General features: G+C 42.8%; 1 protein-coding gene across 3 annotated transcripts in view; it reads right to left on the reverse strand.

Moving 5' to 3' along the window:
• MACROD2 (mono-ADP ribosylhydrolase 2) overlaps window positions 1-18,404 on the reverse strand; it is a 1,293,068-nt gene that overhangs the window by 1,235,426 nt on the left and 39,238 nt on the right. The gene's annotated exons all lie outside the window — the stretch shown is intronic.

Consider the following 18,404-nt stretch of genomic DNA (forward strand, 5'->3'; position numbering starts at 1 on the left):
GTAACATCTTGCATTAGAAATTTAAAACACGGAGACAAGATTCAATAAAGGATTCCTATTACACTACCATTGTCAGCTTAATATAATATCTAATTATTATCTGTGCGCCCACCCCCTGCAGCTGGAGCCGCTCTTGTGTGCCCCCACCCTGCAGCCTTGGCAGGGGCTGGAGCTGGGACTGTACCTCCCCCTCCCCCCGTGGCGGTGGGGCTGGGACTGGGACTGTCAGCCCCCTCCCCACACCTATGGGGATCCAGGTGTCATTCCTCCCCCCTCCTGCCCTCTCTCCCCTCATTATTTTTTAGTAAAAGTCACGACAGGTCAATTTGTGTTTATTGCCTGGGACCTGTCGGTGACTTTTACTAAAAATAACTGTGACAAAAGCTTAACCTTAACTGTGTGACAGGTTTCAGAGTAGCAGCCACGTTAGTCTGTATCCGCAAAAATAAAAGGAGGACTTGTGGCACTAAATTTGTTAGTCTCTAAGGTGCCACAAGTCCTCCTTTTCTTAACTATGTGGTTATTCTTAAGAAAAGGAGTAGTTATGACAATTTTCAGTTTTACCCCTAGAGGGCACTGATAGCCCAAAAAGGGACACAAGCACTTGATAACTACTGTACCAGTTCAGAAACATAAATTACTGTAAATTTTTGCTTAAAAACAAAGCCCCTTAAATGCCAACAAATTATTAATTTGTAAGCACCTAAAGGATAATAGGGTTATACAGAACAGCCAGAATGAATTTGTCAAAAAAAAAAAAAAAATCAAGCCAAACCAACCTAATTTCTTTCCCAAATGACATTCTCATAAGCAACCTAGGGAAAGATGATGATTACCGAGAGGTGGGTGCATAATTGGTTGAAAAATCATACTTCGATAGTTATTAATGGTTCGCTGTCAAACTGGGAGAGTGTTTCTAGTAGGGTCCCTCAGGGTTTCTCCTGGATCCCATACTAATCAATATTTTCATTAATGACTTAGATAATGGAGTGGAGAGTATGCTTATGAAATCTGCAGATGACAGCAAGCTGTGAGGAGTTGAAAGCACTTAGAAAACAGGATTAGAATTCAAAATGACCTTAACAATTCGAGAATTGGTCTGCAATCAAAAAAAAAAAAAAAAGAATTCAATAGAGAGAAATGCAAAGTACTACAGTTAGGAAGGGGGGGAAATCAAATGCACAACTACAAAATGGGTAATAACTGGATAGGTGGTAGTGCTGCTAATAATAGTCTTGGGATTATAGTTGATCACAAAATGGATTAGGAGTCAACCATGTAGTTGAGAAAAAGGCTAATGTCATTCTGAGGTATATTAACACGAGTGTCATAAGAAAGACATTGGAGGTAATTGTTTCACTCTATTCAGCAGTGGTGAAGCCTCCGCTGGAGTACTAGGTTCAATTCTGGATGCCGACATAATGGAGAGTCAAAAACAATGTAAGGTTTAGAAAACCTGACCCATGAGGAAAGATTAAAAATACTGGGGCTACTTAGTTTTGTCACACACACACACACACACACACAACGACGACTAAGCAGGGACCTGATAAGTTTTTAATATGTTAAGGGCTGTTGTAAAGAGGATGGTGATCAATTGTTCCTGTCCACTGAAAGTAGGACAAGTAGTAAAATGGGCTTAATCTGTGACAAGGGAGAGTTAGGTTAGCTATTACAGAAAAACTTGTAACTATAAAGGTAAATCAAGTTTTGGAATAGGCTTCCAAGGGAAGCTGCGGAATCCACATCACTGGATGGCTGGACGAAAACCCGTCAGAGATGGCTGAGGTAGGACCAAGTAAACCTAAACACAGTGGCTGGACTTGACCTCTCCTACGTTTTTATGATTCCATATCGGAACACAGAAAAAACTCTGTAAGTAAACATTTTTAGAATTAGTTTTCATGTGTGTCTATTTGGTTACTGCCATGGCACAAAAAGCAACAAATCTCACACACACACCCACACACAGGGTAAGTGGGGCGGGAGAATGAGGGGAATCTTAATTGCAGCATTAGTTACTGAAGCTACTCTTAACTACGAGAACAGCTGCATGAACTCCAGCCTTTAGGGAAGAAGCAATCAAGGATAAAAAACGATAGAAAAAGAAAACTTAAGAAAAACCTCAACAGGCCCATCATAATTTATATGAATGATCTGCAAGGGTCACACAATTAGCCCAAACACCCCAAACACATAGAACCCCATCATTACGTCAGGGCTTGCCAGTGCAGGGCAAGCGGACCAGCAGCCCAGGGTACAAAACAGTGGGGGCTGAAAAATGGAGCAGTGTGGGGAGCGGCACATGGAATCACGTGTCCCCACCCCCCAGATTTCTGCCTTCCATTTAGCACAGAGGTTTTCAAAACTGTGGCGATGTGCCTCACAGTTTGAAAGCCATTGCCTCCTGCCAGGAACCAGCAGATCAGAAGCTGGTGGGAGCCACATGGCATGCTCAGGCCCCTAGCTTTCTGCACTGTGGGAGCTGGGGTGCTGGCTGGCAGCCCTCCTTGCCCTGTTTCCCAAGCCGGACTGCCTCTGCATGGCCAGGCGCTCCCCAGGCAGAGTGGGTGGCACAGCTCTGAGCCGTGTCCCAATGCACTCTTGCCAGCTGGCACTGGGTTCCTTCGAGGGAGAGGCAACACGTCCTGGAGCCAGCCCTTATCCATAGAGCCCAAGGGGCGAGCTCCAGGGGGCGGTGCCAGCCATCGCCAAGCTCTTTCAAAGGAGTGGCAAGAGCACGTCAGGGGCGCAACTCGGAGCTGTGTCATTTGCCCTGCCTGTGGAGTGCTCAGCCCAGCCCAGGGAGCAGGGCAGGGAGGGCTGCCGGGCAGCCACCACCCTGGCTCCAACACTGCCAAGACCCAAGGGCCTGAGCAGACCAGGTGGCTCCCACCAGGTTCTGATCCACGAGCTCCTGGCAGGAGGTGACAGTTTTCAAATTGTGGGGCACACCCTTACAGTTTGAAAACCTCCTGTGTAAATGGAAGACAGAAATGGGGGGGGGGGGTAAGAGCGGGGAGAGAAACGTGACCCCATGTGCCCTCCCACACGTCACCTCTGGGGCGTGCAAATATGCTTGCTCACCCAGGTGCTAGAACGCCCAGCTACAGCTCTGCATTACATACAGAGCTGATGATGGGCAACCATCGTGAATAAATCTAAAATTGTAGGTAGCAATCAGATACAGTCCAAATGGTCTAAATCACTGAGGGCAAGAGACTACACACCCATTAGGCTTCACACACTTATGATTTAAACATTTTTTGTGAACTTAGAGTAGGAGGAGGGAAACTCATTGTGCCTTCTGATTATACATGACGCAGCTCATCTCAGTTTTAGAGTATAAAAGACAGATGTTAGATCTGTCCATAATTTATCAGTACAGACTTTGTCATGTTTTAACCCAGTAAACCAAACATATGTTCATTCCTGTACTGTGGGAGTCTGCGTCATAAGTACAGTACTAAGATGACATTTTTAGAGTAATTTTGCTGGCGTATTATAGTTGTCGCCCCTCTCTAGGCTTGGACTCAAGCCCACATCAAGTCAAGTGAAACTGAACTGTCAAACTGACAATTTAATGAGAAGACCTTTCCAACCTCAATGAAATGAAATCCTTCATTACAAAAAGAAACGCTGAAGGGAAGATTTAGTGAGAGTAATGAGAGAAATGTGTAAGATTATGGCACACTTTCCTTCCAACCACTTTGAGCTATTTACCAATCCTTACAATACTTAGTTTCGCTCTGATTTGTGCTTGAAGAGTTGGTATTTCTTCTACCATGCAGGTGGCCCAAAAATATAATCTCTTTAACTCTGCTTTAGACCATGAGCTTCAGTCTGAAGACAAAAGCAACTCTTAGCTTATTCAAGCTTGGGAGAACTACCACCTACAGCCATCAACATTTGTAAGAACAAAGATCAGAATTTGTTGACATCAACAATCCAAAACTCAGACAAGCACTTAGGGGATGGATGGTGCTGGTATTTGTTCAAGAGCCGTACATCCAGCCATTATCTAAATCCATTTTTCACTGCACATAGCTATCTCCCTTCCAAATGTTCGTCCTGAAGACCCTGGATCACAATCTCCACTTTTGATCAATGACTGTTGGATTCTCCTGTCACTTCGGTGGATGAGCATTAAGCTAGCATGGACATGAGTTCTGGGTTTGTTTCTATGGATTCTCACGTGGGAAGCAAGTCCGATCCTGAATTTGCAAATGTGACTGCATATATCTTTCAAGTGTAATCATCGTTGGGGAAAAGGTTTGAGGCACTGGCCTTACGATATGCTCTCTTCTCCTGCAGAGACCTCACATACCTCTCCTTAAAAGCGGGCATGGCCTCATGGCACGGACCTCTCCATCTGCATCTGTCCAGTGCAACAAGTTCCCAGGTTCTAAGGTCTATCCTGAATTCTTAGAGGTTGGCCTTCAAGGTATCTAAAGACATGTCGACCTTAAAATGCATTCCTGTGCTCAGCTGACTGTATAGCACTGCTTTCAGTATATACGTCCGACCCAGCAAAGTTGAGCGCTGATGAGCATGCTCTCGATGCCAGGGATTTGCCACCTCCCAAGGCTTCAGTGTTGGAGATCCTGTCCTGCCACTTGATGTTACATATCGATCTTAGGCAGCGAAGCCGGAAGCTCTCCAGCTGCTTGATGGGATGTTGGTAGAGTATCCATGTCTCACAGTCACAGAGGAGTGAGGTGAGTACAACAACAACACAACAGATTTTTATCTTAACTCTGTGGCAGACTCCACACTTCCTCCAGAGCTTGTGCCGGGTACTGAACGATCTCATCATATACCCTGGCATGGCTGGAAAGTATGCCGCCCAGGCAGCAGAATTTCCTGACCGAGTTGAGGGTGTGTTGTCAGTTGGGTTGATGGGATCATGCTGCTCGTGACACTGGTGGCCTGGTGCTGGTACATGACCTCTGTCTTTTTTCCGGCTGGTTGTGAAACTGAAGCATTTTGACTGCCAATGGAGCAGCATTGCCCCACTAGGTTTACTTGTTCTCCTGCGGATAACTGCTTCTGGCTCTTTGAAGGAAAGCAGCTGGGATGGAATTCCACCCCCGTTAGCTAACACGGGTGGTTGCTTTATGATTCAGCATTGTGAGGAACCGTATTAGGGGACAGTTTGAGGCAGTAGGGGCTGGGTTGAGATCTACAAGAGGATTCAGAAAAGCTCTGACTCATCTAAAGCAGCGACATACTCCTTTGAAGTCTTCTCTTTAAAGATACTGTCTTCACCAAGCCAAGAATATGTCGAGTGGGAACAGCAAGCGACAGAGTTAGAACTCTTGCATGCTATTGGTTTCTTAATGTTTTCAATATACAAAATGATCATTCATCTTTGGTTCTCAAAGTGCTTTATGAAAGTGAGAGTGTGCAGTATAGCATATTCAGAAAACAAAGTATCTAACAAGCTATTTTGAGCATGTCCCAAAGGCAAATTTTTGAAAATTCTATACTTCTTCCAAACCTGAACCGCCAGATGGAAATCGCCCAACCCATTCAGGCACCTGGCTCTCCATACTGTGGGAGCCAAGGTGCTGTCTGGCTGTGGGGCAGCCCTCCCTGCCCCCCAAGCTGGGTTGCCCCTACACGATCCAAGGTATGCCCCGTCACACTATTGCCTTTCCCCTAAAGGAGCCAGTGCCAGTTGTGATGCTCCCTGGGGCTGGCTCCTGTGCACAGAGCCCACCTGCCATGAGATGCTCCCCAAGGCTCTTGCAGCTCTGCTGCTGGCAGCTGGACTCTGTCAGGCATCGCCTGCTGGTGCCTTCGAGGGAGGGGCAAGAGCACGTCAGGGGCACAGCTTCGAGCTGTGCTCCCCACCCTGCCTGGGGACCTGGCTGTACAGAGGAGGCTCAGCTCAGGGCAGGGAGAGCCAGTAAGCCAGCACCCGAGTTCCCACAGCAGAGAGCCAGAGGCCTGAGCGGGCTGGGCAGCTCCCTCCAGCTTCTGATCCACTGACTCCTAACAGGAGGCGATGGTTTTCAAACCGTGAGGCACGTCGCCACAGTTTGAAAACCTCTGTGCTAAATGGAAGGCAGCAATCTGGGGGGGTACGTGACCCCATGTATCTCTCTCTCTCTCACACATGCACACACACACCCCACTTTTATAGGGCACAAATGCGCTTACTCGGCCCTATCTTAAACTTATCGAGTTTAATCTTAAAGCCAGATAGATCTTTTGCCCCCACTGCTTCCCTTGGAAGGCTATTCCAAAACTTCACTCCTCTGATGGTTAAAAACCTTCGTCTAATTTCTAAATTTCCTAGTGGCCAGTTTATATCCATTTGTTCTTGTGTCCACATTGGTACTGAGCTTAAATAATTCTAGGCACGGCTCTCAGTCATATGATTTAGTTGGGGATTGGTCCTGCTTTGAGCAGCGGGTTGGACTAGATGACCTCCTGAGGTCCCTTCCAACCCTGATATTCTATGATAAACAACCAAAAAAAAGCTGAGACAACCTATAGGTGTCGCTACTGCGCCACCGTTTACACTAAACTATTTGTACACAAAAGCGTATTCAGTAGTAATGCATTTAAGACAACTAGAAGATTACATAAATGTAATGCTACATACTGTTCCCACACACTGGTACTGCACAGATCTGATTGTATAAATGCCACTTCCAGCAAAAGGGATACTGCGAAGTATGTCAATATGATGACATTTTTGCATAATTTAAGCCACCAACAGATTTAATTCATCTGTACGTTTGTCTCAAGGAACTGACTTTTGTTTTCAATTGCAGTTTTGTTCCTAGGGCTACTGTCACGTTGTCATCAGGACACTGTTCAATGTCTTACTTAAAACCCAAGAAAATCCACACAGAGGTATCCATAGGTTGAGGATCAGACTGACGATAACCTGAAATACTTAACTATTTTCCTATTATAAAGAAGAATGTTGTGCTTTCTTTTGCAAAGTAAGTTATAACCGGTTTCAGAGTAACAGCCGTGTTAGTCTGTATTCGCAAAAAGAAAAGGAGTACTTGTGGCACCTTAGAGACTAACCAATTTATTTGAGCATAAGCTTTCGTGAGCTACAGCTCACTTCATCGGATGCATTTTCCACAGTATGCATCCAATGAAGTGAGCTGTAGCTCACGAAAGCTTATGCTCAAATAAATTGGTTAGTCTCTAAGGTGTCACAAGTACTCCTTTTCTTTTTAAGTTATAACCAGTACCCACTGGAGTTGGTTGCTGATAACTGTCATATAACAAGGATATTAATTTAGGTGATTGATCTGTAGCAAGTGACAGGGACCAGTAAATAAAATTCAGGGTCACACCCGTATTACCAGCAGGTTTTTAAAAAATTGTTGACTTGTATTCTTTGGCTTCATTGCAAACTTCTAAGTAACATTGTGAGTTCTGGCTCAAGATACTGTACACTCGCAGGAAACTAATTAAAGGTAACTAATTTGATGCACATGGGAATCTTAAAATCAAAATACTTGACTGGAAATTAATACAATAGGTCCACAGAACTTAATGTCTAGCCCCTTCACTGTTAAAAAAACAAACAAAGAAAAAACGAATGAAGAGAACTGGCATTGAAAAAAATAGAGCAATTCACTTCTGATGTCACTAGCTTCTGAACTGAAGGGAAAAGAAGTCCTGCACAGTTCTATACTGCTATTAGCAGTAAGGAACATACCTAATTTTTAATTTCCTACTGAGCCAAATAAAGAATGACTTGTTGAAGTTATGTGTGGCAAGTCTGTGTAAGTGGCGGGAGCCTAGTCAGTCTTTAATGCTATGCTTATCAACCCCCAAAAGGCTGTTTTAAGTGTCTCACTATTCCCTACAGTTCAAATACCCTAACATGCTGCAAGAGCCTATCACTGGATCACAATTTATAAATTATGGAACGGACATTAATAGCGGCCTAAAAGGAAAATGAAATTACATTTTATCATCTGTGTAGCACAGAGCTATTCACAATGAAAAAATCATCTCACTATGGTTTTAATTTTTTTTTTCTTGGCTACACTTCACAAAACATAACTAACTGGTGCTTGAAACAGGTAACAGCAGGACATGTTAATGAATCTTTCCTATTTTTATTTGAATGCCAGCTATTTTAGAGGTGAACTACTAGACCTTCCCTGTTACCACTTGGCTGAACCCTTTTGTCTCAATAAACAGGCTTTTTTTTTTTTTTTTTGGTAATTTATCAGGAAAACTCAGCCACAACACTTTTGTCTTACAAGCTGCAGAGCTGATCTCTTTTTCTGGACTTAGAGTTATGTAAGAAAAGTGTTTTAAAGGGAACAGGAGTACTTGTGGCACCTTAGAGACTAACCAATTTATTTGAGCTTAAGCTTTCGTGAGCTACAGCTCACTTCATCGGATGCATTGCATGTAGCTCACGAAAGCTTATGCTCAAATAAATTGGTTAGTCTCTAAGGTGCCACAAGTACTCCTTTTCTTTTTGCAAATACAGACTAACATGGCTGTTACTCTGAAACCTGTCATTAAAGGGAATAGTTATTTATATTTAAACCTTCAAAAATTTTATTTTATCTGCAGAAATAGTAAAGCCTTAGTTCAATTTTCAGCAAATTCACCTCTTCAATGTGGCTTTTGTGCTTTTACAGAAGATAATGTTACAGCTTTTTCACTTATCGCCTTTTCATAGAAGGCTATTTAACAGCAATGAAAAAACTTGGAAAACAGTAAGTCTCATTCAGACCTCAGAGCACTCAACAAGAAGATGACAAAGACAATTTCCTCCTGTTAATGATTACCCATTAGAAGTGTTGTTGCTCCTTTGCCCAGCATTAGACTTTGGGGCTTTGTAGTTAGTTGGTTTCCTAATGAAGGAGGATTGATGACGGTCTCAGGGTATTTTCTACTTCTGTAACCAGTTTCCGAGACTTACAAAATTCCTATTTACCTTGAAAAAAGGTGTCAAAAACTGTACACATGTAAGTCACTTGCAGAAACTTCAGCTAAGACTCCACAGAATCAAGACCTGTTGCCACAAACAACTCCCTTCATCTCATCTTTGTTTCCACCGTTAGCACACTAATTGTCACTGTCTGCACGCAGTGCTTCATTCAACCGGAGAACCACATACCCAGTTGACGAACCTAGTGCTAGACTCCTTATGCCAATGAGAAAGGTATGTTGTCTTCAAGATATGGAATGTGGCATACTGAAACATAATATTCTCTGGAGCTCAATAAGAACAGGCCAACAGGTTCTCAGATTTCATGTTATTATACAAAACAATGTGTGTGTATATATTATGTTAATTAAATCAAATCAGTGAAAGATTTACCGTCCACTTCAAGTGTAATGAAGTTATTTCTTCCTCTGTTGCAGTGGTTCAGACTTTTGTACTGGTGACCCCTTTTACACTGCAAGCCTTGGAGTGCGACCCCCCATTATAAATTAAAAACACTTTTAAATATATTTAACTTCATTATAAATGCTGGGGGCAAAGTGGGGTTTGGGGTGGAGGCTGACAGCTTGCAACCCCCATGTAATAACCTCGCAACCCCCTGAGGGGTCCCAACCCCCAGTTTGAGAATCCCTGATTACTTAGGGTTACCAGATAGCAACTGTGAAAAAACGGGACGGGGGTGGTGGGTAATAGACGCCTATATAAGAAAAAGTCCCCAAAAATGGGACTGTCCCTTTAAAAACAGGACATCTGGTCACCCTACTATTACTGAAACATGACAAAGTGTGTACTGATAAATTACTGACAGATCTGGCAGCTGCCTTTTATACTCTAAAACTGAGATGACCTGGCAACATGTATAATCAGAAGGCACAATGAGTTTCCCTCCTCCTACTCTAAGTTTACAAAAAAAATTTAAACCATAAGTGTGTAAAGCCTAATGGGTGTGTAGTCTCTTGCCCTCGGTGATTTAGACCATTGGACTGTATCTGGTTTCTACCTACAGTTTTAGATTTATTTAAGATAGTTGCCCAGCAACAGCTCTGTATGTAATGCAGAGCTGTAACTGGGCGTTTTAGTGCCTGGGTGCGCAAGCATATTTGCACCCCCTAGAGGCGACGTGTGAGAGGGTATGACAATATTGAAATTGTCTGCTTAAAAAAAAAAAAAAAAAAAAAAAGAGATGTTGACAACCATCAAAAACATGACATTTATAGTGCGTTAGCAATAGTCCTGACACACAACACCTCACTGCTTACTAGAGAACTGCTGCCCCTCTCCCATCAGACAGAAGTTCTACCTTACATATAGTTTCAAAATATAAAACCCTGAATTGGGATTGGTAGTGGAAAAGGGAAAAAGTGCCTGGGGATTACACACTGTAGAGCATCTCTGTCTTTCCATCTTGTAGTCTCCACCCCAACCCCCCCCAAATTTTTCCTTCCTTTCTTCAAAAGTTTGACAGTGACATTAAAAGGCGATATTTTACATGACTGTACATGCTCCATTTGAAGAGGAAATGATGCATTTGCTGATTGTACACACACAGTAGCCTGCCAGTAAGGAACATGGATGTAGAGGGATTGCAGACTTCCTGGAGGCCAAGAGCCACCTGGAAAGCACATGCGGTTCAGACAGCAGTGAAAGTAACTTAAAGGATTTACCAGTACTCCAGAGTCCCAAGCAGTGGGGCGTTGCCTCAAGCAGGAAAGGTGGGGCCGGGCCCTTTAAATCAAGATTTGAAGGCCCCAGGGCTCCGGCTAGAAGCCCCGGGGCCTTTAACTCACCCCCAGAGCTACCAGCTGCAGAGGCGACTGGGAGTCCCAGGGCTCAGGGGCAATTTAAAGGGCCCTGGCCACCGCGGAGCTCCGGACCCTTTAAAGTGCTGCCAGAGCCCTGCCGCCACTACCCCAGGGGCTCCGGCAGTAGGGCTCCCTGCAGTGGCCAGAACCCAGTCCGGCCCAGCGTACTGGCTCTTGCCGATATGCCGTACTGGACTGTACCAGCTTACTTTCACCTCTGGGTTCAGAGCAAAAGTATGCGCACCTAATAGGTTTCCTAGGTGTCAAACTTAGGGGGTGGGAGCTGTAACAAAGCCTTGAATTAAGCAGTCAAAAATCATGCGTGTGTGGTCTATGGAAGGAAGCAGTACGCATTCGGCACAGAGTCTGTGAGCCCTGCCCCCTGGAAAGGAGCAGATGCTCAGAATAGCTAGTTCTTGGGATGGGAAGTGATTCCTTGCCTGCAACTCCTTGAGGGAGGGAGGAAATTCAAGTGCCTGGGTGCTGTTAGTTCCAACCACTGACTCCACAACACTGTTTTCTCCTCCATATGAGAAACCAACCTGCAAGGCCCCAAATTTTGGCCAATGCTCAGCCAAAGGGGCAAGCAGATGAACTGAAGAGAGGTGAACAACTGGGTAGTACATCTAAGGACTTATAAAGCCGGTTTCCAGCATCTAGTATGCAGAATTGAAGACAGTTGCAAGCGTGTTTGGGTGTCTGTTTGTGGTGGGTGTGGATGGGGAGAGAAGAAAATATAACCTAAGTTTATTCTCCCCAACCTGTTTCTGCACTTATTTTCTTGCATGGCAAGTAATTAGTGCCTAACTTTCTAAATGTTTGTCAAAACAGAGGTGCTGCTGATTGCGAGAAGCAAACATATTGAGAAACAGAGGAGTTTCTTTCTCCTCACCCAGAAGAGGAGTCCACCAGGGGCAAGTTCTGCACACTTATCTTGTTCACTAGACAGCACCACTTAACAAAAATGAAAGAATTAAATGATAGTTTAACATTTTCCTGTTGTCAGTTTGCAAATTTTATTTTTTGCCCAACAAAGCAACAAGAGCATGCACTCTAGTAGGCTATTGTTATACGTCAGGCAACTGAAGCCTTTTAATGCAAATTTCTACATCTTTCTCCCATTATGGGTTTTCCTTTGGTTATACAATGTATCGCTCCTAAAAAAAAAGGATAACAGACAAAACAGGAAGGTTTTGCCTTTTTCCCCCCTAGCAATTTCAATATTTGCTTATACTTACCAGCTGCCTATTTAAAATGTCCCTGAACTCTTTGGACCCCATCTCCCAGAAACCCAGCTACCCTTTGAGCAGCGTTTTGTGACTCAGCCGCCACTTTTTAATTTTTGTATTGTAATTTGTGAATACTTAATGGTGCCAAGTTTAGATTTTACAACAGAAAGAACATTAGCATGGCTGTTTTCATAAACGTATGTTGAACAGGAAGCCTGGCAATTTTAAACTGCATCATCTCCTCATTCTCCTATAACACTTTCTCTCACTCCCCTCTTCACCACCTGCCTTGTTCATCCCAGTCCCCTGGCTGAGGCTCACTTCTGTTCCACAGTCCCCAACACCCGTTATGTGCAGTCACAAATATCTGAAACATTTTTCAAGAGAATTTTCCAGACATTGGGGTTGGCAGCCGATTCTTTATGTAGTATCCCTCCTGCTCGCACTCTCCCTCTACCATTCTTTCCATTTTACCCCTCTTCCCCATCTCATAAGATTCCTTTTTCCTTCTATCTTCTGTCACTGTGGATTTCCCTCTCTCTCACCCTCAATGGGAGATTAATTTCTTCTTCAAACCACCTCAAGAGACACCAGGAGGGGGGCTGAACTGAAGCTGCTGTTTTCTCCATAAGGAGAGCTAAATGGTGGTGGAAATAAGCCACAGGATGTGACTACACTGCAGCTGGGAGGTATGATTCTCATTGCAGGTAAACCTACTGGCTAGCTCAGCTCAAGTGAGCATGCTAAAAACAGCAGCATAGACCTTGCTGCACTGGCAGCAGCTCAGGCTAGCCACCCACATCCAAGCCTGCCTGACCCCCTGGATCCAATGTCAGGTGGCTAGCCCTAGCCGCAATGTATGAACTGGAAATCACACCTCCCAGCTGTAGCATAGACATATCTCCAGCTGCTGAGTCCATGGTGATCAAAGACATTAACTGCAACCAAAACTAACTTCCTTACTCTAGCTATTCAGGACAAATAGGAGTATTAAGAACTATCTTGCTTGCAATGAGACTGTTGGGAAGTAGGATTTAAACTTCTGTTTTCACACTGATACACTCCAGTGGGAGTTTGTACACATGTGCAATGCCAGCAAAAAAGCTCAACTGCCCAAAACATAGCCGTGTAATTTAGTTCTTTCTAAATGTTAACTGAATTGTCATAGCGCAAACACCCAAATTAGTTAACCGGGTTTTAAAAAAAACCCCACCATACAATCTCAATCACTTGATTCTCGATCACGCAATCTCCAAACTAGACATTTTTACAGTGGATAGCTTGTCTAAAAATCTGATGTGAGCAGTGTGAAATGAAGAATCTGGAAAACACCCTCTCTTCCCGGATGACAGTTAATTTGCAGGGTTAGGGAAATAACTGACTTTAGACAAAGAAGCTGCACAAAAAGATAAAGCAAAAACCTGGATAGTTATACGGAAACAAGCAGCTTAGGGAGAGTGGAGTTTCTGAAATTATATAGCCAAGTTACTCTCTAATGTTTATGACTGTATCATAAATATAAAGGGAAGGGTAAACACCTTTAAATCCCTCCTGGCCAGAGGAAAAACCCTTTCACCTGTAAAGGGTTAAGAAGCTAATAAGATAACCTCGCTGGCACCTGACCGAAATGACCAATGAGGAGACAAGACACTTTCAAAGCTGGAGTGGGCGGAAACAAAGGGTTCTCTCTGTCTGAGTGTTGCTTTTGTCAAGACCAGAGCAGAAATGCAGGTCAGAACTCCTGTAAAGAGTTAATAAGCAATCTAGTTAGAGATGCGTTAGATTCTGTTTTGTTTAAATGGCTGATAAAATAGGTTGTGCTGAATGGAATGTATATTTCTGTTTTTGTGTCTTTTTGTAACTTACGGTTTTGCCTACAGGGATTCTCTATGTTTTGAATCTGATTACCCTGCAAGGTATTTACCATCCTGATTTTACAGAGGTGATTCTTTTACTTTTTCTTTAATTAAAATTCTTCTTTTAAGAACCTGAATGCTTTTTCATTGTTCTTAAGATCCCAGGGTTTGGGTCTGTGTTCACCTATGCAAATTGGTGAGGATTTTTATCAAGCCTTCCTCAGGAAACGGGGTGTAGGGCTTGGGGGGATATTTTGGGGGGAAAGACGTTTCCAAGTGGGCTCTTTCCCTGTTATTTTTGTTAGGCGCTTGGTGATGGCAGCAATAAGGTCAAGGGACAAAAGGTAAAATAGTTTGTACCTTGGGGAAGTTTTAACCTAAGCTGGTAAAAATAAGCTTAGGGGGGTTTTCATGCAGGTCCCCACATCTGTACCCTAGGAGTTCAGAGTGGGGAAGGATCCTTGACAGACTGTTTCTAGTAATCTTACCTCTTAAAATATTATGTAGCTATACATCACAAAAGTTGCTATGTGTTCTAATATTATTGTTAGTTATTTACGTTATTGTAGCACCTAGAAGCCCTAGCCATGGACCAGGACCCTATGGTGCTAGGCACTGTATAAACACAGAACAGAAGACAGTCCATGTCCCAAAGAGCTTACAGTCTATGCGTAAGACACCAGACAAGAGATGGAGACAGACAGTGGAGTATAAGAAAATAGTGAGAATACTGATTAGCATGGTTGCCAGTTGTCTCAATACTCCAGCCACCTAGCCATTATCAAGTTTTTTGTAAGCATCATGGCAAAGAAGAGTTTTAAGGAGAGATATGGGGAACAGTGAAGTGAAATTGTTGATATTTATGAGGAGTTCCTCCCACAGGCAAGAGGCAGCACAGGAGAAAGCACAATGATGCTTGTTGGAAAATTAGCAAGTAGGTGATGAGTTTGGCATTATGGGACAATTGGAAGCATGAGCTGACTTTTCGATAACAAATGAGAGAAGATAGGGAAGGTAGAATATGCTCTGCACAGCCTTGAAAGTGAAGACGAGCAACTTATATTTGAAGATAAGGAGCGAGCCAAAAGAGAAGGGCAATATGGGCAGAGCAAGAACAAACAGATGTCCACTAGACTTTGTTTCGCTAAACAAACAGAAAATGGCACATATGACATTGGATTACTTACATGGATGTTCAGTTTGGAACCTGCAAGAACTTCTTCCTTCTCCCCCTCCTTTTCAAAACAACTAGTGATTAGAGTGCACTAAAAGAGGTGTTCTCAATGTGTAAGCCTTTAACTCATCCCATTTCAGATTTTTGAGGGTGTTTTTAATTTTTACTGTATCCTGCTGCACTGAACATCTCTCAAAAAAAAGGGAAAATCTTATTGAAGAAAATGCTGCAAGAAATTTTCTGGCAAGGCTATATCCAAAAAAGTGATCTAAAATTCATTTTCATTCAATTCACCCATTTCAGATCACTAAAATTGAAACCATGTTTCTTCTAAATGTATTTCTCCAGCTTTACTGGGGTGTCCATTGGAGAAGAGTAGTCACATAGATCTCAAAACTGAGACTAAATACCTGCATAGAAAGTATTTCACCATCATCACAGAAGCACTAACATTCTGCTCGCACATGAGATATGTAGGAATACAATCTTCCCTGAGCAGAGATGAAAATACTTCAACAATTAATTTCAAGACAAGTTTTTTGCCAGCTACACAGCCCTCTCCTTAAATACGTCAAGGCCAAATCAAACTGTTTACTAGAAAAGAAAGTACAAAATAGGCTGGGAACTTACAAAGGCAAATCAGTTCTAGAAATAAGTTTACTTGCATCTGTCACATTTATAAAGCTATTATAAATACTAATATTAGTCTTGTTAATGTATTTGCACACAGACATTAAGTCAAATTTTATCAAGACCAATAGTATATACTCTTGCTGTTCCTATACAAAGTATATATTTCAAGATCTCCAACTCCTCCTTGACTTCTTTATGCAATTCTACTGCCTTTTATTTAGGCAAAAGTTTAAAAACCTGTCTCACACCTTCCTGACGCTGGATCGATCACTGTTTATAAACCAATCATTTAACTCAAATCACATCCTGAAGCTACACATGCAATGGGTTTTGTTGCAAGCGTCCCATAATATAAGAGTCACTAACAGCCCTGGATTTAAGAGAAGATACATATATATACACATCATGACCAGATCTGTGCACAGAGGATCCTCCATGAACAGAAAGCATGAAGAGGGTTTTTAACATCAGCCTTCTCCATGGTAGTCCTTCCCCGGCCTTCTAGCCAGGGATTCCCAAACTGCAGAATGCACATCACAAGACATGTCTAGGGAGTATGCAGGAGAAATTGTGTAATGGGGGGTTTTATTTATTAAGTAGTTTATTTATCGCATTTCCATAATAGGGTACTCAGACAAAGCTTTAAAACTGTGGGAATTTGTTATATAAAATACAGTAGTTAATTTACTTCAAGATGTACCAATGAGAACAGATATACAGAGATGCTGATGTACAGAGCCCTCACCTCTGTTCACCATACAGCATGGATTCAGTTGCCCAGCAACCGTCCAGTCTAACTGAGCTCAGAACTTATTCACTTTTTCTTTTCTGGTTGCATACATCACATAACTATATCTGTACATAACAGTGACAGAGAGATGGCTAAAAACAGGTAATGTTAACAACACACAAGGTATCAGTGATGAGAAGCGAAGTGATGAAGTTTATCTTGCCAGTACCAGTGCGCTTTCTGAAATCGCTGGTCAGACAACACGCGGATCTCAGCCTGTGAAGCGAAACATTGATATAGATCCTGTTTTGTCCCTGGTATCAAAGAGACAAATATGACGAAAAGTACATCGAAATGGGATTTACTCAGACTGGAGACAGTGAATACCCTCAGCTGCAGTGTGTGTTATGTGGTGAAGCCCTGTCAAATAATCTAAAACCATCTCTTTCTACACAGACACTTGGAAGCAAATATAAACACCACAAGGACAAACCACCAGAATTTTTCAAGCAGATGCAGGTGCAGCTAATGGCGAGCAAGAAAGTTTTGCACTCTGCTGCTGCTGACAGTATTAAGGCCCTGGAAGCATCAGACTTAGTGAGTTACAGAGCTGTGAAGTCAGGAAAACCTCACACCATAGCAGAGGAACAAATACTTCCCTCAGAGCAATCCTTGCCCCTTTCCACCACCACTAAGGCACCCACACCCACAGGGGAACTGTATGGTAGGAACTGGGGATAAGGGGGCTTGCAAGGTTCCTGAGCGGATGTGGAAATTCTCTCTGCAGATGGCCCTGCTCTCCTGTAGGTCATCCGAGAATAGGATTGGCCTATAATGTTTTTTAACAAGGGGATAAAACCTGTTTCCCCCACATATGCTCACAATGGAAAAATGAGGTAGGAGCTCTGTAAGAAAAGCTTGAGATATTTCCTTGGGCAGAGCCTCCTTTCACAGGTGTAGATAACTTACCCTAGCTTTAAAAAAATTCTAGTGAGTTTTAAGTAGACCATTCCAGTCACAAGGCACAAGGATCAGCTCTGATTTAGGGATGGCACAGTTGCAACTTTCATAATTACTCTTAAATGTCATAGATCACATCTACTTACTTCAGACTGGTTTTTCTGGTTAGCTGCAGGTAAATATGTGATTGGATGGCATAAGCCAATTTGTATTAAGTGCTAAAATGATATTTTCATTAAATATGTGCTCCAAGGACAAATACTACATAATCTCCAATCCATGCTGTGATAGTTTAAAAGGGTTCTATACCTACAATGTATTTTTATTCCCTTTTAGTTTGATAACAATTTGGGTGCCAGAGATGTAAATTACCAGACCATTTTTCTCTTGTGCTCCCGTGATTAATTTTGAAATAAGCAGAATTCTGCCACTGACTACTTCATGATAGTTTAGAACACTAAGGTTTAGCTTTAGCCTTTAAAAAGAAAATTAGGCTTATAAATATGTGCCTGTGCAATTCTCTAGACTTTAGTATGTTGGAGACTCTCCTCCCCTAGTAAATAGCCAAGTGTCCATTTTCCCTACAGCATTCCCTTCTCAAAAGCTTGGGGAAAGAAGACGGGGAATGGCAACATAAGAGATGAGCTTTCAGATAGGTAGGTCCTAAACAGTTTAGAACTCCCCAGATTAATATACCATTAAGTGAAATCAAAGATGAATTGGCACCCTGGTAAGACAATGAGCACAGAATAATGTGCTTCCTGGAGGAAACACTACTTTGTAAGCAGGCAGGAGGAATCTTCACTAGCTTAAGTTTCCAGAATAATTTTAAGCCCCATGGACAGCACATTACAGAAGTATAATCGCAAGGTGACATGAACAAACTATATCTAGGCCCACCTCCTTCAAAGAAAAAAAGTTAGTGTGATATGTTTGCCTTACTGTGTCCTCTATAGTAAGCAAGTTGCTGTGCTCTACCAGCTTCAAAGGTTGAGCGCCTGAGGTCAACTTGGTGATAGATCAAAGTAGGTAGGACCTCATCACACAGAGAGGCATAGTATCTCGGCCAACCA

This window comes from Chelonia mydas, chromosome 3 (assembly GCF_015237465.2).
Source record: "Chelonia mydas isolate rCheMyd1 chromosome 3, rCheMyd1.pri.v2, whole genome shotgun sequence".
In the NCBI taxonomy this organism is placed as follows: domain Eukaryota; kingdom Metazoa; phylum Chordata; order Testudines; family Cheloniidae; genus Chelonia; species Chelonia mydas.